The sequence below is a fragment of the Dipodomys merriami genome, unplaced genomic scaffold, assembly GCF_024711535.1.
Source record: "Dipodomys merriami isolate MVZ:Mamm:240054 unplaced genomic scaffold, mDipMer1.0.p SCAF_16, whole genome shotgun sequence".
In the NCBI taxonomy this organism is placed as follows: Eukaryota; Metazoa; Chordata; class Mammalia; order Rodentia; family Heteromyidae; genus Dipodomys; species Dipodomys merriami.
This window is the reverse complement of record NW_027202937.1, coordinates 11,882,771-11,897,664: the sequence shown is the minus strand read 5'-3', so window position 1 is coordinate 11,897,664 and position 14,894 is coordinate 11,882,771. Positions and strand designations below refer to the sequence as shown.

Here is a 14,894-nt window from a genome sequence, read left to right as displayed (position 1 = left end):
CCCCTGTCTTCCCTACTAGAAACTTGCTTTGACTCTCCTTTACTTGTAGTTTTAAATGAGACAACTGAAAATTCATTTTAGTTTCTAGAAGACAAAATGCAGATGAAGTATACTTAGTGGCTTGTGTTTTCAGTTCTCCACCAAAATGGCCAATGTAATTTTTTTAAAGAAAGAAAACCTCCTGTGATTACTGCAGAAACACAGTGAGACATGGATATGCTAGATGTAAAATGGTTTGTCTGTATTAAATAATCCTATGATGAGTATCAATTACTAATCATATATCTCAATACCTAAACTAATACTTAGGGTTACATAATGTGAGCTCTACCCATAATTCCTGCCATACAGAACACACTAAAACCAACCTTGCGCTCTGACCAGGCTTGCCTATATTCTCTTTACATAATCGCAGCCACTTCCTTGCCAATAATGATTCAGAAATGTTCTAAAGCTAGACGTACTTTGCCTTAGCTTCCCTGAATTCTCCTAGAGCTTTTGCTTTTCTTTAGCATTCAAGATTCTTTTGCTCCAAGCCAAAGAAACAAATAGTGGCTAACTCAAACAAAAAGTTGAGTATGAGGTGATAATTAGCTTCTCGAATCCAAGGAAAGCTAGAGAAGCTCATTCAGGAAACACAGGGGCCAGGTGGCTACAGGGGATTATGTAGCAATTGTCAAGAATTTGGCCTTGGCCATTCACCAAAATCAATGATTGACACTTTCTTTTCCCATTCTTTCCATTTGTGTGCATCATTCAAAGTACCAGCAGAGAGAATTTGATTAGCCAAATTTATGTTGGGACAAGGATAAGAAAGGAACACCTTAACTGCATACAATTAATTCCCCGAAGAGTCCAACATCTGTTACCAGTGGAGGAGAGAATTGATGCAGGATGATCAAACCCCAGAAAATACCCACTACATTCCCATTTTCTCTTCCCAACCTTCATTTCCTTCTTCTAAATAGTCCTAATAGCAATGACTAAGAAAAAATACATGTAAAAACAAATCATCTGAGAAGTAGGACCATGGCTCAAGTGTTGAGCACTAGCTTTAAGAAAAAAAAAAAAAAGCTCAGCACATAGGTCCTGAATTCAAGCCCTATACTGGTACACCCACACATGAAAAAATCATGTGGTGGCTCACACCTGTAATCCTAGCTACTCAGGAGGCTGAGATCTGAGGATCATGATTCAAAGCCAGCCCAGGTAGGAAAGTCTGTGAGACTCTTATCTCCAATAAGCCAGGAAACTGGAAGTGTCAGTGTGGTTCAAGTGGTAGAGTGTTCACCTTGAGCTGAAGAGCTGAGGGACAGTGCCCAGGCCCATAGTTCAAGCCCCATGACCTTCTAAAAAAAAAAAAAAAAGAATGACACAATCTCATTCCACAAGGAATTTTCAAATGGTAGACTACTTGCCTTGAGCTGAAGAGCTCAGGGACAATACCCAGGCAGAGTTCAAGACCCAAAAATGACCAAAAAAATTCTTATGGAGCTGGTTCATTCTTGTTCACGAGCAAGATTTTTTTTGTTTTTTGTTTTTTGTTTTGGTCCAGTCGTGGGACTTGAACTCTGGGCCTGGGTGCTGTCCTCAGCTCTTCAGCTCAAGGCTAGCGCTCTACAACTTGTGCCACAGTGCCACTTCCGGCTTTTTTCTTTTTGCTTATGTGGTGCTGAGGAATCGAACCCAGGGCCTCATGCATGCAAGGCAAGCACTGTACCACTGAGCCACCTTCCTAGCCCCACGAGCAAGATGTTGATGTGTTTAAAACACAGAAGTTGCAAGTAATACAAATCAATTTACATACACACACAGTGGTTAAGCATTTTTTTTCTGGCTAGTATTCAACTCCTTTCTCTCCTTCACAAGATGTATGCAGATCTGTGTGCTAACTAGGATTAAGTGAAATTGTGAGTGACAAATGGAACAGTGGCTTCTGAGCTAGAAATTCATTTGTCTCTGGCAGAATCAAAGTCCAGATCAAGGCAACCTGTTCATGGCTCTACCTTCCTCCCCATCCTCCATGAATGGCCTGTGTCTCATCATCAAAGATGGAAGCTCAAGCTGACATTTCAGCCAGCAACCAAGAGATGGATGAAGAAACACTATTAAGTAACTCGCGCACTTCTCATTTGAGATGGAGTGGAAGGAAGTTCTCAGGAGAGTCTTGCTGCATGGAAGACTTGAAGATGGGTCAGGTCCTGGAAGCAGACATGTGTCCTGCTAGAAACTGGGGAAGATGAGGAGGGTAGATCTTGGGAAAGAGAACTAGAAGCCACTTCCACAATTAGGCAGGATTTTGGTTGTTCTTTTGGTACTGAAGCTTGAACTTGGCACTGTTGCTTGGCTTTGTTTTTGTAATCAAGAAAAAAAATATTGTTATTGTAGAGGTGAAGTACAGAGGAGTTACATTACATGTCAGGCAAAGAGACCATTTCTTTTTGGACAAGGGCACTCCTTCCCTCCCTCCTCCTGTCCCAGTTTTTCCCTCTTGTCCCTACCCACGAGTTGTGTAGTACATTTTCAACACAGTATCTAGTGGGTATTGCATGGCTAAAAGTTGGTGCTCTACCACTTGAGCCATACGTCCACTTCCAGGTTAATTAGACATAAGAGTTAATTAGACATGAGTTAATTAGACATAAGAGTTTCACAGACTTAGCCGGGCGCTGGTGGCTCACGCCTGTAATCCTAGCTACTTAGGAAGCTGAGATCTGAGAATCGCGGTTCAAAGCCAACCCGGGCAGGAGAGACCGTGAGACTCCTATCTCCAATAAACCACCAGAAAACCGGAAGTGGCGCTGTAGCTCAAGTGGTAGAGCGCTTGCCTTGAGCTGAAGAGCTGAGGGACAGCGCCCAGAGTTCAAGCCCCACGGCCCAGAGTTCAAGCCCCACGGCCAACCAAAAAAAAAAAAAGTTTCACAGACTTTTCTGCCTGGGCTGGCTTTAAATTGCAATCCTCAGATCTCAGCCTCCTGCTAGGATTACAAGCATGAGCCACAAGATGCCTGACAGCTAGGCAGGATTAGCAAAGCAGGGAAACTGGTGGTGAGTGATCGGAATGATAGGGGGTTTAAAAGTCCCTGGAGGAGCTAACTGGAATAGAGACTAAGAAATACTGACAAAGGAGGTTAAGTAAACAGGGTAGAAGTCAGATTTCAGCAAGGGTCCAGGAAAGCACAGGCAAAAATTGCTTATCTCATGCCATCAAACACTGGAGGCATTGAACTTTTCAATAGGGGAGCTGCGTGGTCAGAGACATTAAAGAAAGTTTCATCTGATATTTATGTGCTGCACCTCTTGGAGAAGGGAAGGAAAACAGGAAGCAGGTGGGAGGTCACACGGGAGACTGATTTCACAATCTAGGTGGGAGTTGACTATGTGGAGGCAGTGGGAATGAGGATAAAATAAAGGAGACCTATTTTCTAGGGAATGTATTAAGACCAATGCCTGGGCACAGCAAGGGCTTCCACCTGGCCTCCTAGCAGCAGAGTGAACATGTAAACATGACTTGGGAGGAGATTATTTATTTATTTATATTGCTGGTATTGTGGACTGAATTTAGCACCCTGTGCTATCCCTTGGCTTTTCTGAGAAAGGCTGGTACTCTTACTACTTGTACCACAGCTCCACTTCTGGGTTTTTGCTGGATAATTGGAGACAGGAATCTCAAACTCCACCCCCCCCCCACCCCAGGCTGGCTTTGAACTGTGTTCCTCAGATCTCAACCTCATGAATAACTTGATTACAAATGTGAGCCACTGGCACCCATTTAGTAGGCATTTTATTTATTTACTTATTTATTTATTGGTCTGTTGTGGGCCCTGAACTCTAGGCCTGGGGGCTGTCCCTCAGCTCTTCAGCACAAAGCTAGCACTCTGCCACTTGAGCCACAGTGCCACTTCTGGATTTTTCTGCTTACGTGGTGCTGAGGAATTGAACCCAGGGCCTCATGCATGCAAAGCAAGTGCTCTACCACTGAGCCACCTTCCCAGCCCTTGGTAGGCATTTTAGAACTTAGGGAAGGAAATGTTGTTCAAGGGATTTATTGGGGGAGGACTGCAAGAACAAGAGAGAAAAGGAAAAGGATAGGAAAGGGGAAGAAGTTAAGCAAAGATGTGGGCTGAACTTCAGTGAGATCTGCCTGTGTGGAAAGCCCAGGGCTCCAAACTGCACAAGGATTCACGTGCCCAAGTCGTTGGCTGAGGTCTGTCTAATGTGTGTGCCAGGGAGGATGGCCTTGTCTGGCACAGAACAATGCTCCAGAAAAGTGAGAGTTGTGTGGGTATGAAATAGTATTTCCAGAAGCAGAGGAAGGGTGTGTTGGATTTGAGATGGCAAAGAATAAGGAATTAGCATCTGACTAGTAAAAAATTGGTACTACAAGATATGAGTTCATAGGAAAGAACAGGGTTGGATCTGTAGACGTTGGAGTTAGGATGTTAGCACCCAAGGGACACACACATACACATATATATTTTGGTTGGTTGTAGGGCTTGAGCTCTGGGCTTGGGCACTGTCCCTGCATTCTTCAGCTCAGAGTGAGTGCTCTGCTGCTTGATTCACAGCACCACTTCCGGTTTTCTAGTGGTTTATTGGAGATAAAGAGTCTCATGGACTTTCCTGCCTGGGCTGGCTTTGAACCATGATCCTCAGATCTCAGCCTCCTAAGTAGCTAGGATTACAGGAGTGAGCCACCGGCACCCGATTCCAAGGGATATTTTAAACAAGAAGGAATAATATCTTGGAAGGCCACAGATAGACAGAGGAGAATTCCCTTTGGAAAGTAACTCAGTTAAACCCTAGTGAGAAGTTGACTGGGAGAAGAGGAATCTGAAAAATGCAAAGAAATCAGTAGACAGGCATGCTGATGTGGCATGACCTTACTTTAGAAGTGGAAGTCAAGAGAAGAAGTTGAAGATCATTGAACAAGGAGAAAAGGTCGTGTGTTTGTTTGTTTTTTGTTTTCAGTTCAGGGATGTTGGTGCCCTTTGAGGAAATAGTTTCACAGAAAAAGAGGGTAAGGAGCCAATGGTGAGGGCTAGCAGTGTGTTACACATTTTATGCTATTCTATTCTTACTCTTCACTCCTCTAGGGCACCATCTGCTATGATTTACGTGCTACTCATTCTTTCTGGGGCTTCAACTCAGGGCCTGGGCATGGTCCCTGAGCCTCTTTGTACTCAAGGCTAGAGCTCTACCACTTGAGCCACTTCACCACTTCCAGCCTTTTCTGAGTAATTAATTGGAGATGAGAGTCTCATGGACTTTTCTGTCTCAGCTGGCTTTGAATCGGGATCCTGAGTAGCTAGATTACAGGCGTGAGCCACCCATACCTGGTTCCTCATTCTGTCTGGACCTAAAGTTACTTCATGTTCTGGTTGCCCAAGGCTGTCTCCAAATCACCCTGAGACTTGGTGGCCTAAGACTACACTCTTTACAAATCCTGGGGATGAAGACTCTGGCCAGAGAACCGTGTGGGGAGGGCTTGTTTCTGTTTTACAGTGTTCAGAACTGAAGCTGTCAGGCTCAAGAACTGGGTGACTGGAGTCATCTGTTGGCTCTTTTACCCTAACTCTTGGCTTGAAGACCTCAGGTATCCTCCCCATGATCTAGTTTGAGATTTTGAGAGCAGGCATGAACTATATTTTTATATTTTATATTTTTAAAATTTGCAGAACTAGGGATTGAACCCAGGGTCTCATGCATGCTAGGCAAAGCATTGAACCACTATCTCCCAACCCTTTATATTCTTTTTATGACATCACCATATCATGATCTGCATCATGTGTATCTCATTGGTCAGAGTAGCCATAGCCCCTCCCATATGTTAGGGGAGGGAACATGGCCTCCCCTCTGGAGCATCAGAAGAAACGAAACCTATGGAAGGGGAGGGCCCATGTTGGAAAGATACAGAAGTGCTCCCTTCTCTGAGGGGGTACAGTTCACAATCCTAGTGGATGCCTTAAACTACCAAACCCTATCTTCTACTGTGTTTTTTCCTATACACCTATATGCTGAAGTTTAACTCATAAATTAGGTCCAGCAGGAGATTAGCATCACTATAATAAATTATGTGGCTATACTCCCCAAATACCTTACTGTATGCTACTTACCTTTGCGGTGGTGAGAGATGATCTCATCGCCTATGCAATGAGATGAATTGAGGTTGATGATGTAGGCATGTCACATAGCAATAGGTTACTACTGACCTTCTGATAATGTCAGAAGAAGAGTCATCTGCTTCGAGGAGCCAGGATCATGGGGTCATGATGATGTTGGGTGGATAGTGTATACAGTATGGACACCCTGAAGAAAGAGGTGATTCACATCCTGGGTGGGACAGAGCAGGGCAGAAGGAGATTTCAACATGCCACTCAAAACAGCACATCACCAAAATCTTATGAATTGTTTAGTGCTGGAATTTTCCATGTAATATCTTTTTTTGGGAGGGTAGCTGAAAGCCTGGAGAGGAAAACCACAGCTGGGGAGATTACTGTAGATCGCTGTGGAAGGATTCTATTACCTATTTTTCACACATTCTGGATCATTTGATTCCTGAATTTATAGCTACCTTTACCATTTCAAGATTAGAGAAAGAGGGATAAACTCAGCTAGCGAAACAGTTCAACAGTGACATGCCCCAGGTATCTCAGTCAATGCTGCATATATATATATATATATATATATATATATATATATATATATATATATATATATATATATATATATATATATATAGTTTGTTTGTTTGGTCAGTTATGGGGCTTGTCGGTGAGCTCTTCAGCTCAAGGCTAGCACTCTATCACTTGAGCAACAGCGCCACTTCCAGTTTTCTGGTGGTTAATTGGAGATAAGAGTCTCATGGGGATTTTCCTGCCAGGGCTGGCTTTGAACCTCCGTACTCAGATCTCAGCCTCCTGAGTAGCTAGGATTACAGGCATGAGCCACCGGCTCCAGGCTATTTATATGTTTATGCCAATGCTGGGGCTTGTACTCAAGGCCTGAGCACTGTCTCTGAGCTTTTATGCTCAAGACTGGTACCCTACCTCTTGAGGCACAGCTCCACTTCCAGCTTTTTGGTGTTTAATTGGAGATAAGAGTCTCATGCATTTTCCTGCCCTAGGTGCTTCAAATCATGATCCTTAGATCTCAGCATCCCTAGTAGATAGGCTTCCAGGCCTTAGCCCCTGATGTCTGGCTCTGCTGCTGCTCTTATTAAGAACTTTCTGCCTCCAAACAGCAGATAAAATTCCTAGATGCTGGGACTGTTTATTCAATAGGCTGGCTCCTCCCTCTCCACGACAGCACAGGGCCAACTTCAGGGCTATGGAGAGAGGTTCTTGGGTTGCTCAGGAACCAGCCTACATTTGATATGCATGGTGATTTAATAAGAACATCCTGTAAGATTTTGTATCTTGTGTGTGTGTGTGTGTGTGTGTGTGTGTGTGTGTGTGTGTGTGTGTGTGTGTGTGTGTGTGTGTGTGTGTGCAGTTAATGGCTAGGACAGGACAAATCCTCATGTTGAATTCAGCTTGTAAGCTGGGTAGAAGGTCCTAAGGAAGTTGCTCCTCATCTTGCTGACTTAGGGATGTGTAGGCAGCACAGGTAGGGAGAGGGAGGTAAGGAGAGTTGCCCAGAACAGTTTAGATAGAGCCACCAAACCCTGATGATCTGTGCAGGGAGAAGAGGAAACCCAAGCAGCCAGGTGACCCAGGTGTTTCTGGTAGGTCCAGCTCAGAAGGGAGAGAGGAGCCAGTTTCTACCTCTCCCCAGACCACACACTTCTTTCTAGGGGAAATCCTGGCAAAGGACAGCTGCTCATGATCCATCCGGGTTCATCCATCCTGCGTGGCAGGGCGGATCTTAGAACTTGCAGCGAACTTCACGTGTCTAAACACTTGCTCTACCCTTTCCCCACTCCTCACAACCAATCTTAGACTTTCATCTCTTTAGAAATGTTCCCAGACTAACAGTTTATTTTGGAGATGGCAGATCAGGAAGGGCCTTTGAAACCACAACATCAACAGGGTTTTCTTAACTCTTTGATGTCTGGAAACTAAAAAGGAAGGTTACTACTGCCTATTTTTGTCCCAAGTCAGTCCTATAGACAGTTCTTAGACCGGTTTCCTGTCTCTGGATGAGTCTCCCTGGCTTACTTTTCCCAGAATAGTCCCTTTGCTAGAAGCTCACTGTCTTCCATGTCATCTTCATCTCTCTGGGCCTCAGTGGACCTCAACTGCAGCATGTGTGACTCACGCTATTTCTTTGTTTAACCCCACCATCATGCCTCTGCGCTCTCCACGTAGCCGTTACTCACCACTGATGTCATTTAATGCCTGTGGAATGCATCCACTCCAGGATACCCTTTCTCCCCACATCCTTTATTATTTTGTTTAAACTAACAATATTATTTTCCCCCTTTGGTGGTTAAAATAGTATGTGTTTGTTCTGGAAAATTTGTAAGAGGAAAAATATATACAAAAGGAAATTAAAAGTACTGACAATCTTACAATATGCATAGAGCTAGTGGTTGCCTTTTTGGTGAATTTCCTTGTTGAATTGTCTCCAGAGTGACTTCCTGCTCCAGGCCCTGGCATATGGTTTGGTTTTTTTTTTTTTTGTCGGTCATGGGACTTGAACTCTGGGCCTGGGCGCTGTCCCTCAGCTCTTCAGCTCAAAGCGAGCACTCTACCACTTGAGCTACAGCGCCACTTCCGGTTTTCTGGTGGTTTATTGGAGATAGAAGTCTCTCCTGCCCGGGCTGGCTTTGAACCGCAATCCTCAGATCTCAGCCTCCTGAGTAGCTAGGCTTACAGGCGTGAGCCACCAGCGCCCGGCTGGTTTGGTTTTTGTTTGTTTGTTTGTTTTTTGTTTTTGTCAGTTGTGGGACCTGAACTCTGGGCCTGGGCGCTGTCCCTCAGCTCTTCAGCTCAAGGCTAGCGCTCTACCACTTGAGCCACAGCACCACTTTGGCTTTTTTCTGCTTATGTGGTGCTGAGGAATCGAACCCAGGGCCTCATGTATGCGAGGCAAGCACTCTACCACTGAGCCAATTTCCCAGGCCCTGGCATATGTTTAATAGTCTTTTATCTCCTTCTTCCTTTGAGACAGGGTCTCATTATGAAGTGTAAGCTGGCCTTGAATTCAAGATTCTTCTGTTTTAGCCTCCCAAGTTCCAGGATTACAGGTGTGTACCTCCACACTTGGTTGCATATACCTTCTACCTAGAAGTCTCCAAAAGTCTCTGGCTCTCTTCCTCTTCCCCATTCCTTATCCTATATGTTAATCTACCTATTGTCATAAAATTTTTTCTCTGAGAAACCTTCTTCTACCTCTCCCAAGATCTAATGGGGGCTGGGGGTGGCTTAGTGGTAGAGTGCTTGGCTAACATGCATGAAGCCCTGAGTTCAATTCCTCAGTACCACATAAAACAGAAAAATGCAGAAGTGGCTTTGTGGCTCACGTAGTAGAGTCTTAGCCTTGAGAAAAAAGGGCTATAGGACAGTGCCCAGGCTCTGAGTTCAAGCCCCAGGACTGGCAAAAAAAAAAAAAAGATCTCTTACTGCTCATAGTATCCAGTACTTTTCCTTATAGCATTTTCTATATCTAGAAATAAATAATAATTTTTGTTCTCTATCTCTATCTCTGTTACTCTCTCTCCTTTTCCTGGTACTGGGGCTTGAATTCAGGTCCCTTAACTTTTCTCACTCAAGTCAGGCGTTCTACCACTTGAGTCAAAGCTCTACTTCTGGCTTTTTGTTGCCTAATTGGAGATAAGAATCACACAGACTTTCCTGACTGAGATGGCTTAAAACCTAGATTCTCAGATCTCAGCCTCCTGAGTAGATAGGACTTACCACCGACTAGACCTCTTCCTAATCTTTAATTCCCTCAGCTTTTGAATTTCTCTTGTGAAAATCTCCCCAGTCTCTATGCCTTTCCTCACCTCCATGTCTCCATCCTCCAGGCCTCTATCACTTCCAGCCATGGTGCCCACCCACACCTCCTACCTCCTCTGCCTGCTTCTGGTCTTGCTTTGTTTGGATCTGTTCTCCACTTTCAGCCACAGTAAGCCTTTCCAGATGGGTGAGCTATTTTTCTCTGGCTTCACTACAAGCTTTAAAAACTATGCTTAACATTCTTTACTCAATGCATTTGTCTGCTCCAGCTGCCATAATCAAAGACTGCTGGATGGATGACTTTCACAGCAGAAATTTACTTCTCATAGTTCAAGAGACTGGAAGTTAAGAAGCAAGGTGCTGGAAAAATATGTTTCATTCTGAGGCCTTACCTCTTGGCTTGTTCATGACTACTGTTAGTTTTTTGTCTCCATGAAAAAAATACGTCAGGGGCTGGTAATGTGGCTTAATGGATGAAACCCTGGGTTCCATTCCTCAGTATCATGTACACAGAAAAAGCCAGAAGTGGCGCTGTGGCTCAAGTGGTAGAGTGCTAGCCTTGAGCAAAAGAAGCTCAGGGATAGTGCCTAGGCCCTGAGTTCAAGCCCCAGGACTGGCAGAAAACAAATACTTCAGCCAAACAGCTTAAGGGAGAAAGGGCTTATTTTGGTTCAGGGTTGCAGAGGTTTCAGTCCATCATGGCAGTGAGGTAGAGCAAACAGCTTACAACATGGTGGCCAGAAAGAATGGCAGTGAGAAAGAATGTCTGGCTTTCTGTTGATTTTCCTTTTATTCCATTCAGCCTCCAGTCTCTGTACAGTAAGAGATAAAAGGTTTTATTTACTTATTATTATTTATTTTATTTTATCTTGCTGGTTCCAGGGCTCACACTCAGAGCCTTGAGCTCTTTCTTGTCTTGCTTGCTCATGGCTGGTACTCTCTTGTTCAAACCATATTTCCAGCCCAGCTTCTTGCTAGTATTCTTTTTTTAAATATAGGAAATTGGCTCAAAATCAGGGCCTCATGCTATTGCTTAGCATTTAATTGATTAATTAGTTAATTATTTTGCTGCTTCTAGGGCTTAAACTCGGGGCCTGGGCACTGTCTCTGAGCTGTTTTTTGCTCAAGGCTAGGGCTCTGCTACTTGAGCCAGAGCTCCACTTGTGAGGTATTTTTTTTTTTGTTGTTTGTTTTTGGTGGATATTTGGAGATAAAAGTCTCACAAACTTTCCTGTCTGGGTTGGCTTCAAACCATGATCCTTAGATCTCAGACTCTTAAGTAGCGAGGATTATAGGTGTCAGCCACCAGTAACTGGCTATTTATTTATGAGACAGTTTCACTATGTAGCTGAGGTTGGCCTGGATCCAGAGATCTTTCTCCTTCAGCCCCCAAGTGCTGGCATTACAAGCATGTGCCACAATATTGAGCTCTCATTAACCTCAATTACTTTCTAAACACCCTATTTCCAAATATAGGAAACCTCCACTTTGGAGGTTAGATCTTCCACACAGGCATTTTGAGGGGAGGGTCATGTAGGGTCTACCAGGCCTTCTTTTGTTTTGGTTTTTGTCCTTACTATGTAGCTCAGGCTGGTCTAGATTTCTCTGTAGCCCAGACTAGCTTCCAACCCTTTTATTTTCTGCCTCAGCCTCCCCAGTGATGATATTATTAGTATGCACCACCAAGCTAAGCTGCATACCAGGCCTTTCTTGACCCATCCACCTTACTAATTCTCCTACCCTGCTCTCTTCTCTGCCTCTATGCTTCTCTGTCTTGTATTTCTCTTGGTTTCTTCTTGTAGCTCTTATTGCTCCATCATCTTCCCTTCTTCCTCTACCTGACTCATCTCTGTCTAGTCTTTTTCTTTTTGCTGGTCCTGGGGTTTAAACTCAGGGCCTGCGTACTGTCTGAGCTTTTTTGCTTAAGGCTAGTGCTTTACCACTTGAGCCACAGATTTTTTGGTGCTGGGTTCCATTCCTCAGTACCACATACACAGAAAAAGCCGGAAGTGGCACTGTGGCTCAAGTGGTAAAATGGTAGCCTTGAGCAAAAACAAGCTCAGGGACAGTGCCAAGTCTCTGAGTTCAAGCCCCAGGACTGGCAACACAAACAAGCAAACAAAAAGAGTCTCATGGACTTTCCTGCCTGGGCTGGCTTTGAACTGTGAGACTCAGATCAGCCTTCTGAGTAGCTAGGATAATAGGCATAAGCCAACAGTGCCTGATCCTATTTAGTCTATATAGGCAACCACCACAGAGAAGAATTGACTACTTCCTGTGTGCTAGACAGATTTCTGCTTTATTGGCGAACTTCCTCCTTTTTGACCTATATCCAGCTCTTTCCTGTTTTGAGTTAATGTACTGATTTTTTTTTAAATGCTGGGTCTAGAAGACTCAAACCCAGGACCTTGCATCAAATAGGCAAGTTATTCTAGCAACACGTCTTCCCATACCTTGGCCTATGAATTTTTTCCTTTGAATATTTTGTAATCTCCTTTAACGTAAACTAGAAGATGCACAGAAGGATTTCCCTGAGTCCTGTGACCTGCTTTTGCAAATTAATTGAAAGTGAGGAGGAGGTTGTGGGAACTAAGATTTATAGCTAGCTGGTTGGAGAGCACAGATCAAACGTGTGTGTGTGTGTGTGTGTGTGTGTGTGTGTGTGTGTGTGTGTGTGTGTGTGTGTGTGTGTGTGTACTGAGACTTGAACTTAGGACTTGGTACTCTCACTTGCCTTTTTTTTTTTTTTTTTTTTTTTGCCAGTTTTGGGGCTTGAACTCCGGGCCTAGGCACTGTCCCAGAGCTTCTTTTGCTCAAAGCTAACATTCTACCCCTTGAGCTACAGTACTACTTCTGGCCTTTTCTGTGTAGATGGTACTGAGGAATCGAACCCAGGACTTCATGCATGCTAGGCAAGCACTCTACCACTAAGCCACGTTCCCAGCCTGCCTTTTTTGCTTAAGGCCTGATATTCTACCACTGGAACCACACTTTTGCTTCTGGATTTTTGCTGCTTAACTAGAGATAGGAGTCCCATTGACTTTTCTGCTAGAACTGACTTTGAACCTTGACCCTCAGCTCTCAACTTCCAGAGTAACTAGGATTACAGGTGTGAACCACCATGACCCTGTTCGTTTTTTTTTTCTTTTGTATCTAATCACTTAACATAATGTTACTTTATGAAGGGTAATACATTTTAAATTTAAGGTAACAACTTTCTTGGAATCACATACACACAAAAAACAAGAACCATGGTCTGGGAATGTGGATTAGTGGTAGAGTGCTTGCCTAGCATGCATGAAGCCCTGGGTTCGATTTCTCAATACCATATAAGCAGAAAAAGCTGCAAGTGGTGCTGTGGCTCAAGTGGTAAGTGCTAGCCTTGAGCAAAAGAAGATCAGGGTCAGTGCACAGGCCCTGAGCTCAAGCTCAAAACAACAACAACAAAAGTCAACAACCCACAAGAGTATCCTCACCCTCCTCTGGGTAGCCAGGACTCAGTTTCCTTGGAGTTGTGGGTTTTCTGACTCCTGAAGGGTCTGGCTTTTAGAAGGATCCCAGGAGAATCAGGCTGGGCAGAGAGGTTAAAGGAAAACTCCGTAAGTAGGATTAGTTTCTGAAGATGCTAGATAGACACCTGGGGGACCCGGAGAAGAGCTATCTGAGACAGAGGGCCTGGGGCCAGTAGGCTGCCCCTTGATGAACTGTTGGACCACAAGGACTCAGAAAAAAGACAGAGGATGCAGTTTCTTCAGGATGTGCAGAGACATTTTTTTTTTGGGTCCAGTCATGGGGCCTGAACTCTGGGCCTGGGCGCTGTCCCTCAGCTCTTCAGCTCAAGGCTAGCGCGCTATCACTTGAGCCACAGTGCCACTTCCGGCTTTTATCTTTTTGCTTATGTGGTGCTGAGGAATTGAACCCAGGGCCTCAGGCATGCAAGGCAAGTGCTCTACCACTGAGCCACCTTCCCAGCCCAGGATGTGCAGAGACTTTTGTCTGTACCAAAGCAGCTCTGCAGAAGGGACTGGCAGCTGCACCATTGTGAACCAGCCACCTTCAGAGCTGCAGTCAGGGCCCACCCTGTAGCTCCAGACAACACCAGACAACACCAGATCAGGTCTGTAGAGAAATTATGAGAACTGTAGAAAAAATGGTGTCTTCTCATTGTCCAAGGTAACTACACACACACACACACACACACACACACACACACACACACACACACACACACACACACACTGTAGAGAAATTATGAGAACTGTAGAAAAAATGGTGTCCTCTCATTGTCCAAGGTAACTACACACACACACACACACACACACACACACACACACACACACACACACACACACACACACACACACACCTCAAAACCATGTTAGAAAGCAGTTAGTCATGAGCAAGCAGGAAATTAAAAACTTAAAATGGAGAGTTGGGATGTAGCTCAGTGGCAAAGTACTTACATAGCAAATGCAATGTCCTCAGCTTGATCCCCAGTACCAAAAAAATAAAAGACAAAAAAAAAATAGAGTTAAGGGTCTGGAAAGGTGGCTTAGTGGTAGAGTGCTTGCCTTGCATCCATGAGTCCCTGAGTTCGATTCCTCAGCACCATATAAGCAGAAAAAGCCAGAAGTGGTGCTCTGGCTCAAGTGGTAGAGTGCTAGCCTTGAGCTGAAGAGCTGAGGGACAGTGCCCAGGCCCAGAGTTCAGGCCCCACAACCGACTAAATAAATAAATAAATAAATAAAATTAATATATAAAAATAAAAACATTAAAAATAAAGACATTAAAAAAATAAAACATGGGGCTGGGAAGGTGGCTCAGTGGTAGAGCGCTTGCCTTGCATGCCTAAGGCCCTGGGTTTGATTCCTCAGCACCACATAAGCAAAAAGAAAAAAGCCGGAAGTGGCGCTGTAGCTCAAGTGGTAGAGCGCTAGCCTTGAGCTGTAGAGCTGAGGGACAGTGCCCAGGCCCAGAGTTCAGGCCCCACAA

At 44.4% G+C, this 14,894-nt stretch overlaps 1 long non-coding RNA gene across 1 annotated transcript; it reads right to left on the bottom strand.

Annotated features, from left to right (window-relative positions):
• Positions 1-791: 791 nt before the first annotated feature.
• On the bottom strand, positions 792-14,387 carry LOC138828274 (uncharacterized). The gene is made up of 3 exons (XR_011372222.1): positions 14,366-14,387; positions 6,213-6,333; positions 792-2,347 (listed from the first exon to the last, which is right to left on the bottom strand). It is a non-coding gene; the product is annotated as an uncharacterized lncRNA (long non-coding RNA).
• Positions 14,388-14,894: the final 507 nt, after the last annotated feature.